The sequence below is a fragment of the Lissotriton helveticus genome, chromosome 5_1 (genome assembly GCF_964261635.1).
Source record: "Lissotriton helveticus chromosome 5_1, aLisHel1.1, whole genome shotgun sequence".
In the NCBI taxonomy this organism is placed as follows: Eukaryota; Metazoa; Chordata; class Amphibia; order Caudata; family Salamandridae; genus Lissotriton; species Lissotriton helveticus.
The window spans coordinates 712057939-712075422 of NC_136065.1; the positions used below are offsets into that span (position 1 = coordinate 712057939).

The following is a 17484-nucleotide window of genomic DNA, read 5'->3' on the forward strand; positions in this document are numbered from 1 at the left end:
CTTCCCATGTTTGAGTCGGGAGATAGCCATAATCACCTCCTCCGGTCGAATGTCCCGGTCCAGGTGTTCCGCTTGTTCTGGCGTGAGAACAGGGAGGTCGACCGACGCGAGGTAATCGGTCTCAGCCGAGGCCGAGGGGGGCTCGCCTGCGTACAGGTCAGCGTAATAGCGACGGAATCCGTCCGCAATCCGTGGTCCTCCGTGGCCAATGTACCACCAGGGGTGGACAACTCCTTGACCCGTTGGCGCTGGTTTTTCACCCGAAGTTTATTCGCAAGTAATCGGCCGCATCGGTCACCGCCAGTGTAATACGCGTGTTTCAGGCGCAGCGCTGCGTACTCCGCCCTATCCATGTCCAGCGCAGAAATAAGCTTCCGGGCCGCTTTGAGTTGCCTCCAGACTCTGGGGGCCCCCGTCCTCTGATGCACCTGTTCCAACTCCCGCACCGTATTAGTAAGTTCGTCCCTTTTCCGTTGTCGGTTCCTTTTCTCTGCTGAGAAGATGGCGATAAACTCACCCCGGAGCACTGCTTTCAGGGCGGCCCACTGCGTCGCCCGGGTGGTATCTCCGTTCTCATTGTGTTCCCGAAACTCAGTAATCACGGCGCGCACCTGTGTCAGTACCGCCTGTCTATGTAACAGGGTATCCCGGAGGCGCCAAACTCCGCGTGATGGAGACACCGGCGGCAGTTGGAAGGATCCCGATACCGGAGCGTGATCAGACAACGTGAGGACCCCCATATCGGAAGCAGTCACCAGTTCGGCAACCGGTCCCGTAACCAGGAGATAGTCCAATCTCGCGTAGGTCCTTTGCGCGTGGGAGTAGTAGGAATAGGCCCGTGTGGTGGGGTGTAGGCGCCTCCAGAGATCAAGCATGTCCAGATCCCCCAGGTGGGAGTTACTCAGCTGTGAGAATTCCCCGGTATGTGGGTGGCGCTGCGCAGATCTGTCTAAGGATGAGTTAAAGACCATATTCAGGTCCCCTCCAATGATTATGTGTCTGTCTGGGGTAGTCGCGATGTCTGCTAGAGCAGTTTGTAAAAACAGATCCTGGCGATCATTAGTGCTATATATGGAACCCACCGTGAACAGAAATCCCCCTATCTTAACTCTGTAAGCCAGGAGCCTCCCTTTTTGCTCCGCGACCTTATGCAGTACCTCCCCTCTAAACTTCCCAGACACCAGGATAGCAACCCCCGCCGTTTTGGTAGTCCCTGAGGAAAAGAGCTGTACTGGGAATTTTGGAGACCGCATCCTGAGACAGTCTCGGGCCAGTAGGTGAGTTTCTTGCAAGAGGCAGATGTCTGCCTGGGTGCTCTCGAGGAGGGACAATATTGCCCTGCGCTTGACCGGGTTATTTAACCCCTTCACATTAAGAGTAACAATCCTGAGGGCCATGAATAATCATTGGAAGAGTGGCGCTAAATGGACCTGAAGTAACAGGGAACCCAGTACAAGTCGGCAATGTGGGTCGGAACAAATGCAATAGACAGCTAGCACAACACTCTTTACTCCGTACCTGCGGAGTAAGGACAAGGCAAGAGCAGCAGCAAAGAACAGCGACAACAACACAGCTCGAATCCCGGATCCCCCCCTGAACAGTCCTCAACCAGCCCCAAAAAAGCGACATGAGGACAAAGCAAGCGCGGCAGTAAGCAGATGCAGCACAGCAGAAACCCCGTACCCCTCCCACCCCAACTCCCCGAACAGTCCCTGAACTCCCCAACTCCCCGCGTCCCCACCCCCTTTCCAGTGTCCTACCCTCATCCCCCCACTCCCCCTGCAGCCCCGACCCCAACCGTTCAGAAAACTCCATTGTCCCAGTCTGGTCCCTAATGGACAAGTCCGTGGAGAAGTATTCGAGTGGACGTCCAGCCACCACCTCTGCCCTCCCGGAGCCCCCCCTCCCCCTCAGAACCCTCGAACCTGCGATGTTGATGATGCCAATACGATCTCCTCCCGGAGGTTGCTCAGGCCGTCAAGGCCATATCACCAGACGACGTGTCTCTGGACACCTCCCGTATGGCGCTGTCCATTTCAGCTCTAATCGTGGGAGAATCCGGTCGTGGAGGCGGGAGCGTGGGTCGTCGCCGTCGAACCGTCTGCCATCCTTCCCTGGAGTTACGGCGGCGAGGTGTTGGAACGTTGTCATCCGCCGCGGTGATACCCAACACTCCGCATGTGTCCTGGAGGGACCGCAGCTGATGCAGCGTCCCGTTCCAGCGGAAAATGAGCCTGAAGGGGTGGACCCATGAGTACTGCGTGTCATGCTCCCGCAGAAAGTCCGTGGCAATCTTGAAGGACTTGCGTTTCTGCAATGTGATCGTAGATAAGTCCTGAAACAAGGCTATTTGATGACCTCGGAAGCTCACCGGGTGCTTTTGTCGTGCCTCACGCAAGATTCGTTCCTTCAGAGGAAAATCCGGTAGGAAGGCCAGGATGTCTGGGGGCGGTGCCGAGGCTCGGCGCGGAAGTCCCACTCTATGTGCCCTGTCGATTCTCACGGGAAGTCTCCAGGTTCGCCCAATATGTCGCGAAACAGGTCCCTCAGGTAGGCTGCCGTGTCTTCCCCCTCTTCTTTAGATGGAACGCCGCGGACCCTGATGTTGTTGCGCCTGGACCTGTTCTCGAGATCCTCGGCGTGGGCCTGGAGGTCAATCTGCTGGTCCCTGAGCCGCAATACCTCCTGCTGTAGGTGCGCAATCTTTTCGTCCCTGGATTGGGTAGCGTCTTCCATGGTGGAGATTCGTTCTCCAAGCGAGTCAACTTCCCTCCTCACCTCCCGGACCTCTCCAGCCACCTCCTGTTTCAGCGTCTGGAAGTCCTCCCTGAGGGTGCCAAACAGCGACTCCAGAAAAGACCTGGTAACCGGAGGCTCTCCCCCCTCCGCTCCCCGAGAGCTAGTTGGAGGGCTCGGGGCTGGCTGAGTCCTGTCCTGTCTCGAAGCTTTTCTGCCCAACATTTCGGGCAAGGTGCGTTCTCCTTTCTTGCCCCCTCTGTTGCCCGACATCTCAGCGGTGGGGGGTGTCGTGGGGGGAGGGAGGGAGGCAGACCACAAAGGGCCGCAGGTATGGCGGTGCAACTGCGGCTCCCTCTCAGCGTGCCCTCACTGCAGGTCGGATCAGCCGGGTTCCAGGACCCCAAGGCGTCGATCCAAGTAGGGGCGCAGCAGTCAGCACACAGCCGCAGGTCAACCCTGCGGAGGGGTATCGACCAGCGTCCAGCAGCGACAATCGTTGAGTGGTCCCCCCTCTGCTAAGGATTGGGCCATCACGCCGGCTCTGGGCTGATGCCCGAGATGCAGCGCCTCCGCAAGGGCCTAGAGTGGGCACCGTCGCCCCACCGGGAGAAGCAGTACAGGCTGGACCCCCTCCTGTCCGGATCGCGCCTCCGCAGCCAGCCGTGCGAATGCCCGTTGGGTCCCGGGGCGTCCCCCGGGCTCGACTAACCCCTTGACGGTGAATGCAGCTCCACTGCGCAGGCCTGTCGTCACCGTGAATAAGCTGGGGGGACAAGGGCTCGGCACCAGGCAGGACCGCTGGCCCGTGCGGCGGCTCCGTCACCCAGGCCCAGTGTGAGCGCCTCGTAGTCCAGTCACGCGGGTCCCCCCTACTGCATGTGGGACCAGCTGGGCACTCTCGCACGTCCCCCGAGTCGTCACTCGGCCCACCTCTCAGCCGGGGCCTCGGGAAGGGGTCGGTCGGCCGCTCCGGTAAGCTAGGCCTCTTGGCCTTCTCGATCCCCGGGGTTGCGTAATGGCTCCTCCCCCGGTCCGCCCTGGGAGGCGCGTCCTCGCCGCGCCCGTCACCTCCGCCTTCAAAGCTCGCCGGCGGTCTGGGAGGGGTATGCCCCTTAACGTCCGATCCTTGTTGGGGCACTTAGAAGCTCTACGGCCCTATGGCTCCGTGGGCGGGTCGCGGCCTCCGCTTCGTGTGTCCGCGTCGGAGCTGCGGCCCCCGCTCGCTCCAGGGACTGGTGTGGCGAGACGGCGCGCTGTGTCTGCGGAGCTACCAGAGGCTCCAGGCAGCTTCCACCGAGCTCACAGCCGTGCCGGGCTTCCCCTCCGCGTGATCCGGGGGAGATCAGCGGCGTAGAACGGCTCAGGGGCTCTGGGGTCTCAGGAGCTCACGGCAAGAGCGTCTTGTCAGCCCGCCATCTTGGCCAAGCCCCAGCCATTCCTTAATTTTAGAGATATTAAAGGTAAAAAAATAAAGATATATAGGGATGCCGATCCTCCGCGGATCCAACAGTCCCCGTGCTTAAATCTGATTGCCTGTCAACACTTCCACCCTGAAGTGTTGGTGCACATCTTTGGACTCAGCTTCAGCTGAGTCCCACAAAAAAGATTGAAAATAAAGAAAAGAGGCCAGGATAAAGACACCCTGAGCTCCTATCCTGGGTGAAGAGATATCCCAAAGACCCCACCATGACTAAAAAACACTTTTTAAATAAAAATATTCTTGGAAAAATCTGTTGGCGGATCTGCAGAATTTTATTTTTAAACGCAGTCTCACACATTTTCCCCTTTTTTTCGCCCCCAGGTAGGCCAGGTCCATGGGTTATTGGGGGCTGAAAAAGGAGGGGGCACACAGGCTATGGTTAGGGCTAGGGCTTACTGTAGCACCAAGGACCTCCACCTTCCCAGGGCAAAGTTGTGAAATAAATGTAGGGAGCCTGCTTGGCCCCTGCTGCCCCTAGGGCCACCATCTCCCTCGGGCAAAGTAGTTAAAAAAAGTTGGGGCCACACAGTCCCCCCAGAGCCTCAGGGACCGCCACCTCCCAGGTGCAAAGTTGTTAAATGTGAGGGGCCCACATGGTCCATACTGCAGCCCTGGGGACTGCCACCTCCCTGGGGCAAAGTTGTTAATAATAAAGGGGGCCAAACACCACCACCTCCGCAGCACCTGGGACTGACACCTCCCTGGGGCTGAAGTAAATTATTGCGGTCCCCCAGCCCCGGGGTTAGCCACATCTCCAGGCAACATTTTATGATGGAGGGGGGCAGCACAGCCCCCCTCGTGGAGCTATTTATGGCCCTGTGAACTGCCATCCCCAGTGCTGGCTCCTGCTACCTCACAAGGTGCCCACCCTCAGGAGGTAGCTGTTTGCTTTTGCTTGGTGGGAGCTGACAGCTTCCACCAAGCAAAAGTAAACAAAGCTCCTCTTTCTGCAAGCTGGAGCTATCATACAGCTGCGACCTAAAAAAGTGGAGCTCTCATATGTTTCCCTGCATGCAAATATGCGTGCAGGGAAACAGAAGAGAGGTCAGAAACTAGCTGAAAAAGGGAGAATAAATGTCAAAAACAAGCAGCAAGTGGCAGAATAGAGGGCAGAAATAGGCAGAATCGAGGTCAGAAAGAAACTCAAAAAAAGGAAAGAAAAGAACAGCAAGTGTCAGAATAGAGGTAAGAAACAAGCAGCAAGAGCCAAAATAGAAGTCAGAGATGAGCAGAAAGATGCAAAATAAAGGTCAGAAACGAGCTTGCTGAGAATTACTGAGACCTTGTTTGATGCCTCACCCCCTTTCTCAACCACTCTGCACAAGGGCCTCCTGGCGTACTACTGGTTGGCGGATGAACTTCCCTTGGCTGCTGAGGGCCATTGGGGGTAAAGAACCCATATGGTTGCAATAACTGATTGATCAGATATCGTTGGAGGCCCAGTCCCTTTTCTCAACCAGTCTGCACAGAGACCTCCTGGTGTACTACTGGTTGGGGGATGAACTCTCTTTGGCTCCTCGTTGTCGTTGGGGGTCAAAAACCCCTATTGTTGTGATAACTAAGTCCCCCACAGCTGGATTGCTAAGACCTCGTCGGATTCCCCACCCCCTTTCTCAACCACTCTGCAAAAGGGCCTCCTGGTGCACTACTGACTGGGGGTAGTATTCCCTTTGGCTGTGGAGTGTTGCCCTGGAACTAGCAAGCCTCCATCAAGGCTCGTACTGCTCCCCGCATCAAAATGACATGACAAGCACACCAATGAAAAAAGAAATCCGCTCCATTGCAGAGTTTATCAGTAATTATGCATTCTGCAAACTCCATGGGCAGAGTGGAATTTTCTGCCTAGGCCGAGAAAAAAAACAAAGGTTACAGGGACATTATAGTTAGGAAACAGAATTAAAAAAAATATATAAATTCACTGAAAAAAACAAAGGTTACAGAGAGTTTATGGTAAGGCTCCCATTTCAATACCAGTGCACTGTGGGGGCGTAAGTTATAGTTAGCTTTGGTCAATATAACTGCTGAATTTTACTGATTTTTTATGAGTGAAATGTGAGCCTAACTATAATGTCTCTGTAATCTCTATATATACATACAGGCAAATGCGTTATGAAATCATGCATGGCAAAGGTAATGCATGGTAAAGGCATCACATTGTAATGCCTGTATGGTAAAGTCTGTTTCCCCATTGCAACATCATAAGCTCTTGGCACTATCATGGGCCTTACACACATACACACACATATGCGTGCTGGCCTTCCATTGAGTTGTTGTGTGAACTACAGGTGGAGAGGTTAGAGATACCACTGGTCCTGCGCACAACTTTTCTTTGGAGGGTGACAAGAGTAATTGTAGCATTGATGGTGATCTTCAGTAACAAAACCCACCCAAGCTCAGACCCTGCCACATCTTTGCAGCTTTCCAGGGCTTATTCAGTGATGCCACTCTGGTTTCCACACTTGTCTACTATGCATATGTTGTTACAATGTTCAGCTATGTCCAAATGGAACGTAAACAACATGGCCATCTTGGGTGCAGCTCCACTTCCACCTAAGAGTCTGATGACAAACTTGTGATAACAGGAATGTGGACAAAGTGGGCTTACACCAAATCACTTGCTATTGCACTTAATGGAGCGTCCCCAGAAGAAACCTGTGAATATTGCAAGTATAACTTATTATTCAGCTAATGTTGTGTGACTGATACACCTATTGCTTCCTTCTAAAATACTCCCTAAAACAGAAAAGCATTGGCGAAGCCAATAGATCTGGCATTGGCCATCAGGCTTTTGGCTTTGGCAATTCTTGTTTTGTTCTGTCATAGGTTGTGAAGACCCTTACTGTGCAAAATCAGGCCATCAATCTAAAGCCAAAAATATTTTTGGGATAAAAAAAATCACACATTACAATAGATGTCCCTGACACGGAAGAGAACTACTTTGTGTCTGGATGTGCTCCTTGTGAAAGCTATACCAGGCTGATGAGCATACTCGGGGTAAAACCAGCCTTGGGTTGCTTGTGAGGTCAACTTCAGAGAGGACCTGCCATAGCAGTTCGGGCTGGACTGTTCGAATTGGAGCAGGGTCAAGACTGATTTCCATATGACTGGGTCCAAACTGAAGTGGCATGCTGTGCAGAGTAACAATGGACTGGGATGCAGCCTGAGTAATTACAATAATTACAGTAGCTTTGTACGCTTCCTTGTGAAAGGGCAATATGCTGTAACTCATCATGAAATCAACAAGTTGCTGAAGTGTGACTTGCACAGATAGACAGACAGAGAGGCTTGCCCAGACAGACAGAGAGGCTTACATCGACAGACCGAAAAAGAGAATTGCACAGACAGACCGAAAGAGAGACTTGGCAGACAGACAAAGGTTTTCCCAGAAAGACAGATAGACAGACAGAGAGGCTTTCACAGACAGAGAGGCTTGCACAGACAGACAGACAGGCAGAGAAGCCGGCACAGACAGACAGGCTTGCACAGACACACAGAGAGGCTTGCACAGATGGACAGACTTGCACCGTCAGAGAGAGAGGCTTAGACAGGACAAAGAGAAAGGCTTGCACAGCCAGACAGGCAGGCAGATAGAGGCTTGCAAAGGCAGACAGAGAGGCTTGCACAGAGAGATAGAATTGCAAAGTGAGACACAGTTGCAAAGTTAGACAGGGCTCCAAAGGTAGGTGGGCAGACAGACAGATAAATAGAACAAGAAACTGAATAAGTGACAGAGTAAACATTAGTAATATAATTGTTAAATGTTCATAAAAGCAGGACAGGCAAAAGCACTGAACGTACACCAGAAACCCACACAAACGGGACATATGGACTAAATTGGCTTACAAATAGAACTGTAGTCCTCAATTAAAATACATACCAGAATCACATAAAGGAGGGCAGTTAGAAATGCAATTTACTGTGAGCATACAAAAAAATGACAACTTCTTCAAAACTGTTTCAAATCGAATTTTATATATTCAGAGAAATAGAAGCAATCAAAAAGAAAAAAACGCCACTCCAGAAGGAATTTACACCATTAGCAAGAGATAAGAACTGAGAAAGCTGGAATGTGCACTGTGCTCCACATAGAAGAACTGGTAGAAGGGTTCATGTCAGATTCTAAACACAAAGGGAACACCAGAACAATAAAGTAAAAACGAAAACACTGCCACTAAAGAGAACTACCTTATGTGCCGATGTGCCCCTGTAAAAGACAAAATGCATTCACTCAAAGTAAAGTTACTCAGTGGCTGGCATGGGCTGACCTCCTGTCCCATACTGTATGCTATAATGAGTGTATGCACAATGTGAATGACAAACCAACAGACCATTGGATGGACACAGCTGGCTGAAAGTCAAATAAATATGTTCCACATATATCTTTTTAAAAACCCAAATATTTGGCTAGCGCCAAACCTAAACAAAAGTGGGCCTCACGGATATCGGTCAATGTACTATATTCAAAAAGACGCTACAATCAGAAGCTCCACAATGAAGAACCAGCACACAGCCAAAGAAACCAAATAGTGCCAGGAGACAAGTCAGTATGTTGTGAAAATAGAAATAGAATGTGTAAAAACAGTTGATACATTCGGCCCTTAGGGCCTGATTATAAGTTTGGCGGTCCATTGGATCGCCAAACCTGTGGTGGCAGTCCCTGGACCGCTAGACTGGTGGGCTACCCGCCGTCTTACTTATACAGTAGTGAGACCAACACAGGACCACTGATACCACCGGGATCCGTGACAGCGGTCAGAGGCCATAATATACTGGTAGTGCAGCTGCTGAACCGCCAAGCATAATATGAGTTTCCTCACTGCCACAATTTTTATGGAGGTGAGCCCACCATGAAAACTGTGGCAGTGAGGAAGCTAAGGAGGCCCTCCAGGTCCCCCTAGTGCCTCAGGGTCAATGGGGTGCATGCAGGGGAGCACATTGAATGCCCCCCTGTCTGTGCACACACCCAGTTCCTATATGGCATGGACTTAACAGTCCATACGTGCAGGAACTTGCTTTGTCGTTCCCATTGCGGTGCCTTTCTAAGGCTCATCGCCTGGGACTGCCAAAGCACCGCCCGCCAGACCAAGAGAAAACTCCTAATTTGGTAGGCGGTGTCAATATGGCTTTGGTGGTGTGGGAGCCATGTGCTAGTGTGGTGGCCCGCTCCCACACTGCCAAAGTCCTAATTAGGCCCTTAGTGCCTGATTCTGACTTTGATGGTGTGGCAGAGGGGCCATCACGGCACTGTCTTGCTGCCACACAAGAAAAGGTGTCTGAACATTGCCCGCAAGATAACGAGTTTCCTCCTGTCTGGCAGGTGGTGCTTTGTCGGTTCCACAGTGGTGCCCATTAAAAAGGTACAGCAATGGGAGTGCCAAAGTCCGTACCTGTATGGAATGGATTATGCAGTCCATGCGTGCAGGAAAGGGAGTGAATGTACACTGGGGGCAGAGCATGTGCACGAACCCCATGGCCCTGAGGAAACAGGGGGCCCTGAACTGCCTCTTTGTTTCCTCATCACCACAGTTTTCCTGGTGGGCTCACCTCCATGAAAACTGTGGCGGTGAAGAAACTCAGATTATGCTTGGCGGTCAACAATTATTTGCTCGGAATTCAAAGCAGATAAGTTATTCATAATGGTTCCTAAACAACATTGCAAATCTGCCGATAGTGGGAGTTCAGGTCTTTAACCATCTAAGTTCCCAGAAAAAGTAGGAACTCTACTGATTATTCCTATGTTCGTAGTAATTTTCTGAATTGTTCGGTACAGCTGAGTGTTAGAAATGGGGGTCTCTAGTTGGCAGAGGTAGGTATCTTTGTCCAAGTAGGGATCCTTCTTCCTAGTCAGGGTAAGGGAGTTACACTCCTAAAATAACCCCTGCTCACCCCCTTGGTAGCTTTGCATGAGCAGTCAGGCTTATCTTAGAGACATTGTGTAAAGCATTTGCACATAACCAATAGTAATACAGTGTAAGCACTACAAAAGGACACCACACCAGTTTAGAAAAATATCCAATATTTTTATATACTTAAGACAAGACCGAAATTGATAAAACTCCATAATACAGTACTTAGAAATCTTCAGTTATCAAAATAACCTTGAAAAACAGTTCCTTGAAGTCAATAGTTCCCTCTTGAGCTATCACGGTGCCATAGACAAACAAATCCAAACAGTTCTGGCTGACCAGGCTTCCCGGGCCAGCTATGGTGTCAGGAAGACCAGCAAAATAGTACCTTTAGAAATGCAGGGCATCAGCGGCCTGTCGTTGAGCTCCGAAAGCACTGTGTCCACAGGTGTTGGTTCCGGAGGTCGGTGAAGGAGTCGTCGGGACCTTGAAGTCACACGCGTTTCAGATCAAACTCCTCGTGGTTGAAGTCAGGACACTGGCATCGGCAGGGGTTGGGTGCTGTGGTGCGAAGTGCCAAAAATTAGTTACAAGGGAACCCTACTCACAACGGAACCAGCATACGTATTTTATAAACAGAAACAGTGGTTCCTGTGGAAAAGTAAAGAGTATTAGGAATGCTAATATTATTATGCTCAATGAAAGAATGGGTTACAGCAATATCAAAAGGAGAAGAACCGCACACAACTCAGTATTAGGGGTAAACAATAGTAGTTTTTATATAAATATATATGAAAAAAACGATATATAAAAAAGTACAGTGCATTGTGTCCCTAGTCAACATGGAACCTACAGCAATTTGTGACAAATTAGTGACAAATACAAATGGTTTCCAGCTAAATATTGAAATCGACCATCCAAAGAAATCTGTAGTAGGAATGGTTTGCTTTACTTTCGTAGATGGAGTTTCGACCCCTATGGGAATGAGGGGTCTCTTCAGGACCTAGCGATATAGGAACATCTGAGAGGATGGGTGGCCTGTCATTGTGAGGTGTGTTCACCTCAGGAGGTCAAAAGCGAAACAAACAGTTAATCACATGGGACCCAGCTGGGCACCCAGCGAGGGGAAGAGGAGAAGAGATGACAGGGAAGCTGAACTGCACTGCAGTGCAGCTGCTTATGCAAATATTTATACGCTCAGTATTGCGCGTATTGCAAGGCCAGACCAAACAATTACTGTCCCGGTTCAGTTCGGAAATGCTGCAGTGAATTGGTTACCCCTTGGAAGAGGGTCTATGCAGGTCACCAAAGTACTTGTACCTGGCTGAAAATAGATGAAAGACTCAATAAAACAGTAGCGCGTGCCTCCGCTACGTGCTGGAGAAGGACCGATTTCGTCTGTGTCCCACATTGCGGTGCATAGTGCAGCGGTGCAGCGTGCGATGCCCTAAGGTCGCCATGCGAGCAGCGGCTCAGTGGCAACGTCATATGGCATAGACCGTGAGGCAAGGGTCGCGGTGCGACATGATGCAGTGCTTGTTGTGGTGCTGGCAAGTCACGGTGCAAGCAGCGTCGTCGTTGTTGCTGAAGAGCCATCGTCAGCTGACGAACTGGAGTTGATTGCACCGGCATCGGTAGGCTATGGCTGCGGTGCGGGAAGAAGGCAGTGCATCGTGTAACTTTACAAGCGGTGCCCTCTAACCATGGCGCATGTAGCGGCGCCCATTTTGGCGTGGAGCGGGGTCATCGGGGATACTAAGGCGGCGGCATGAAGCAAGGCGATGCAGAGGGCAGTGCCCACAGGTCACGACGCAAGCAGCGGCTTGGTAGCGGTATCAGCAAGTTTCGTCTGTGAGACCAGGGTTGCTGTGTTGCCGCAGTGCCCTCTGCAGTGCCTTAAGGACATGGAGTCGGCAGCGGCATCGTAGACGGCGTCGGGTTGCTTTTTCTTCTGTTGCAGCACAAAACACACAGTTCCCCGTGCTGAGAGCAGAAGAACTTGAAGTATTTGGTGTTGCTGAGACTTCTTTAACAGGGGGCAAGCTCCGCCTCAGCCCTTGGAGAAATTCACAAGAATAGATTGCAGAAAGTCCGGTCCAGTCCATTCACTGCCCAAGACAGAACCAGCCACTGCAGGCCAAGACAGTAATGCACTCAGCAAAGTGGTAGTTCCTTCTCACAGCTTCTCCAGCTCTTCTTCTTTGCAGTCTTCTTTGTCCAGAAGAGTTCTAAAGCTCAGGGGTTTGGCCCCCCTTTTATAGCCCACAATCCTTTGTCCTCTCAGGCAGAGAGTGTCTGTGCCCAACCAGAACCAGTTCTGCCCTCTACAGCGTGGCTTCCTGGCAGGAGGTGGAGACAGCATTGTCAGATGCAGACCAGGCCCTTTCAGGTGAAAGGAAATCTCCTCCTCCTACTCTAAATGCAGCCCAGGTCTATTCAGCCCTTTCCTGGCCCACCTAGACTATCTGTAGCCACTGCTCCTTCCCAGCGCCTGTCATCCAAAACCCAGTCAGTCAATCCACAACCACAGCAGAGGCCTACTGGATTGCTGAGCAAGAAAATACCTACTTACTAAAAGTGGAATTTTTAAACACAGAATGGAAAAATTACCTTCACTAAAAGATGCATCTTTAGATTATGAGTTAATGCATACTAAACTGTATTGTTCTGCCTAGTTCCTAGGGCCATTTATCTTTATAAGATGTTATAAACAAACTCCCCATTCTGTCATATGGGAACAGGTAGCCTGCAATAGTGAAAAAAGAAATTGGCAGTAGTTCACTATCAGGACATGCCACACACACCAGGGCATGTCCTACCTTTCACATGCACTGCACCCTGCCCACAGGGGTACCTTGGGCCTACCTTAGGGGTGACTGACATGTAAGAAAAGGGAAGGTTAGGGCCTGGCAAGTGAGTCTTGCCAAGTCGACATGGCAGTCCTAGACTGCACACAGGGTCTGCAATGGCAGGCCAGAGTCACATTTACAGGCCATTTGCGTGGGTGGCACAATCCAGTGCTGCATCCCACTAATAGCATTTGATTTACAGGCCCTCGCACGCTCAGTGCACTTTATTAGGGACTGACAGGTAAATCAAATATGCCAATCATGGAAACACCAATCCATAACACAGTTTACAAAAGGAGCACTTGCACTTCACCACTGATCAGCAGTGAGAAAAGTGCGCAGAGACACTAAGCCAGCAAAAACAGAGTAAAAACCGGGAGGTCTGCAAGCAAAAACTCAGGGAAAACACGCCAAAAGATGCCCAGCCAACACTGAGGAATTCAAAGGGCAAACAAAGAAAACCATTGACAGACAGTAATTTCTTTCCGTAATCAAATATATAAATATTTCTGCATACAAAATTTTAACAGCCGACAATGCTACATGTTTAAATTGAATGGAAACACGTATACATTCCCTCAACATTCTCATCCTGAAAACTCACATTCACATGTTTAATGGAGCTATAGTTCTGTGAGAAGTTCTGGTACGGGTTCCAATATAGGTCTCCAGGGCCGGACTGAGAACACATATCAGCCCTGGCAATATTATCAGACCGCTCCCCGGGGGTAGGAGCGAGGTTACAAGTGTGAAGCACTGCTACTAAACCAGCGCCCCAGCACTGCTGCTTTTGTTACATTGTTACTGTGGCCGATATTGCAGCACTGCTGCAAAATAGTCGCCCAGTAACCCAAACTGGGCCCCACCGCTCCAAAACTGGCCCCCACTCTTCCAGCCTCCCGGGAAAACAACTGATGCCTGCTACCGCCATGTGAAATGCACAGAAACAATCCACTAGATTTTGAAAAAAAAAGAAATCCACAGTGGACGTCATTTAAGAGTCATCAGGGATTACCGCTGCGACCCCAGGCTTCCCCCTTACAACCCCTGGCACTCAGAAAAGGCAACGGCAATGCCAAGAAGAGAAATTAAGGTAAATGGTCCTGTGATGTGCACTGTTTGCTTTCTGCACCTCCTGCTGCAAACTTAGGTATCCAACGCTTAGCTCTGTAAAACAAATACATCTACAGCAGTGTAATCTATAGTCTGCTGAATAAAATTTAAAAAGTGAAATAAAAAATACATTTTTAAATAAGATGTTGCAGATTTTTTATCATTGTGAACATATAGTAAATTATGTGCTTGAATAAAAGATATCTCACCTATGTGCTGTAAGTGAGTGATATTTCCCAACAAGTGGTGTTAATCTAAATGAATTAACAATGCTAAGGACCAATATGTGTGGATACCATTGTTTACATTGGTCTACATAATTAAATACAGATTATGCATCATGGTTGACTAAATTATGCAGTAAGAAAAGGTGCATTGTGTATTCATTATTTTGTCATTTTTACACATGGTGATATAGTCTGGGCAAACATTTCACCCCATTGGTACCAGTTTAATAACCAAAAACAGAAATAAGCAACCAAAAGATGACCAGTCAACCTTTGTGAAGCGCCTTCTACTGCGCACAAACACTTGTTGCAAGGTTCTTAGTAACTTCTGATCAGTGTGAGCTAGAAACAATTGATGTTGGTTACAATTTCCACATTATGCAGCAGATGATGATGCAAATTCAGCAAATCTATAGTTCTGGGGAAAAAACTGCGACTGATGAATCACATAAGACCAGTGCCCTGGTTACATGTATGAACTTTAAACACCTCAAACGCAAAACAACAGCCACTCGGTTCTGCGCTGAGCCAGCGCATCTCTTGATGATACGGTCTCTCGCGTCATAAATCAATACATACAATTCGCAATTTCTCAGAGTTAAAACATGAACATTAGAACAGTCGCAATACTTCGTGGTACAGAGCCAGACAGGCTTATCTGCTACATTCACAACAATGAAACGCAACGGAAAAAAAATCTTATGTACAGTTTCTGACAATATCCACCATTCTATCACTTCATGTAACCTTTCAGACCCTCCCATACGCATTTCGGTAACCAATGCACAGTACTCACCACAACCGAGTCCTCATACCAGAAAAGTCCCTTCTCATAACAACTTCAGTGTTGCAGCAGAGCTCGCGGAAAACTCCGTCCTTTCCACCCAGTTTTAGTTCCTGCTCCAAAGTGGAATCTAAAAGTAGTGAGAAGGAAAACCATACGACGCAGTGACTTCCTTAACCCGACTGGCGAACAATGCAGAGAAGGAAGTATGTTAATGGTATTTACATTACGTGGGCACACCATAGGCGCTGGTTAAAACATTGTAACAATAACATGCACAGTACATCATGGCCGACAGGTTCATCGTCCTACGTCCAGTAGGTAGCTGCCGGCTACTTCTAAGGGACGCTGTTCAATGCCAGCCGACTGCGTTTGTAGACCCAGGAACTGCTCCTCGCAGAAACGTCTGCTTCTCACATGCGGCTACATGCCATATAACGCCATAAACAAGTTTCTACGTTGCTCCCCAGACGCATTGCACCGTTTGTGGAGTAATTCTGACCTCTTCTCTGTATGAGAGAATACGACCCTGCAGCTATAGAGACGGAATAAGGCTCCGTCCTACTAACTGCGTTAGAGCCATAGCACTACAATACAGAAGGTGAATTTATCAATGTGCTCGTCGGGTGTGTAGGAGATTCTTTAACGGTGGACTACGGGGGCTGTGTGTAGGCAAGCCAGCTGCTGCATTTGGAGGGAGACGGGCTCCACTGTGACAGAGCTCCCACACGCCTTAACAGAAGATCCGACAGAGATAAACAGGTTTCAGGTCCGGTCAATGTGATGAGTGAGACCCCCAGGGCTGTGCCAGAGTGGATAAGTAGGGTCAGAAAATCCTACTACGAAAGGCAGCATTTGCTCTGTACCCTGCAGGGTGCAGCACAAGGTTGGGATATTTACCATTGGATGGACACCTTCCGCGGGGGAGGGGCGGGGGGAATCTCAAATCAAGGAGGGGCAGATATAAGCCTGGTAGTATTTAGAATGCCAATTTTCAGAAGAACGCGGGGGTGTGTGTGTAAGATCCAATCAAACTAAAATGCACGTTGGAACTAAGCAGCACTTAGTGCTTTTTAAAATGCCCCTCACACACCAACAGGCCCCTTGGTGTCATGCTTCATCATCGGGGTCTTCGCACCCCTCTACGGAATGCGGCGTGCTGCGACCGACGACTACGTGGGAGCACTAATTCAGACTATGTGTGGTGTGTGTAGGGTAATGATTGTTCGTGAGTGGTGAGGTTTGAAAAGTGATAAGTGATAGTTAAAAAATACCTAGCTCGTGGGGTGAAGACATTTTTTTTAATATGCCCCCGGGCTGGTATTAGTAAAATGGTGCAGTGTGAGGTTATTAGTGTATAATTATGTACATTAACCTCGTGTGTGCGTCTACATGAACATGTTTCGGAATCTAAAACTCCTTCTTCAGGACGGGGTATCACAAATCCCTACACAAAGGCTGACTATGTAGCCAAAGATAACACGAGTGACACAGACAGCGTTGGTTCAGATGGCAGCTCCACAGGATCTAATTCCAGCAGTTACCAACAAAACAGATACCATAGAGGTGGCTATCGACAACAACGAGGTTTGCGAATAAAAGGACACGTAATCTGAAAGACATACTAGTCCATACCAGACCACCACCCAAGAAACATGGCACTGGAATCCCACGTCTATGGGACCACGCCCCAGTTACGTGCCATTTCCCATGTGGAAATTGCTCAGTCTGCGCCCTCACAAGTACTGTAAAAACGATACAACTGTTGCCAAACCTGCCTGAATTGGACAATGAGAAATCCTACAAATTGCAATACGAGCCATGTCATCTACATGATTACTTGTCCTTGCAACATGCGTTACATCTTCATGACGTGCCGAAAAGTGAAGACAAGAATTTGTGAACATAGAAGTAATGTCAAATGCGGCAAGAGCACCACAAAAATGAGTAATCATTATTTAGAGGCAGGTCACACAATTGCAGACCTACAATGGATGGTTTTGGAAACACTCGTGGCAAAAAATAACAACGCAGAAAATTTTTTGTTTGAGAAAGAGCAAAGATGGGTGCATAGATTAAAAACTGACACACAAGGACTCAATGATCATATCCCATGGCTGAGGCTGTATAATGGATGATCTGCTAAAGAACTGAGGGGTAGATGTATCAAAATTCCATTTTGCGATTTCTAAATAGCGATTTTTAAGGAATCGCTATTTAGAAATCGCAAAATGGAATGTATGTAGAAAATCGCTATTTTTTAGCGATTTCTTAGTCTTCCTTATTTGCGAATTCGCAGTTTGCGAATAAGGAATAATTTCCCATGCATTCCTATGGGCCAGGAGGCCCATAGCAATGTTCGCGAAATATTTCTTAATTTGCGAATCACAATTTGCGAATCCGCAAATTGAGAATAGTTTCAAGGGTGCAGGGGTGTCTCAAAGAC

General features: G+C 49.2%; 1 long non-coding RNA gene across 1 annotated transcript in view; it reads right to left on the reverse strand.

The window, feature by feature from the left end:
• Positions 1-15205, reverse strand: part of LOC144753356 (uncharacterized) — a 248922-nt gene extending 233717 nt beyond the window's left edge. The window contains exon 1 of the long non-coding RNA XR_013594315.1: positions 15051-15205. This is a non-coding gene — a long non-coding RNA (uncharacterized LOC144753356). The remainder of the gene's footprint in view (positions 1-15050) is intronic.
• Between the last annotated feature and the right edge of the window lie 2279 nt (positions 15206-17484).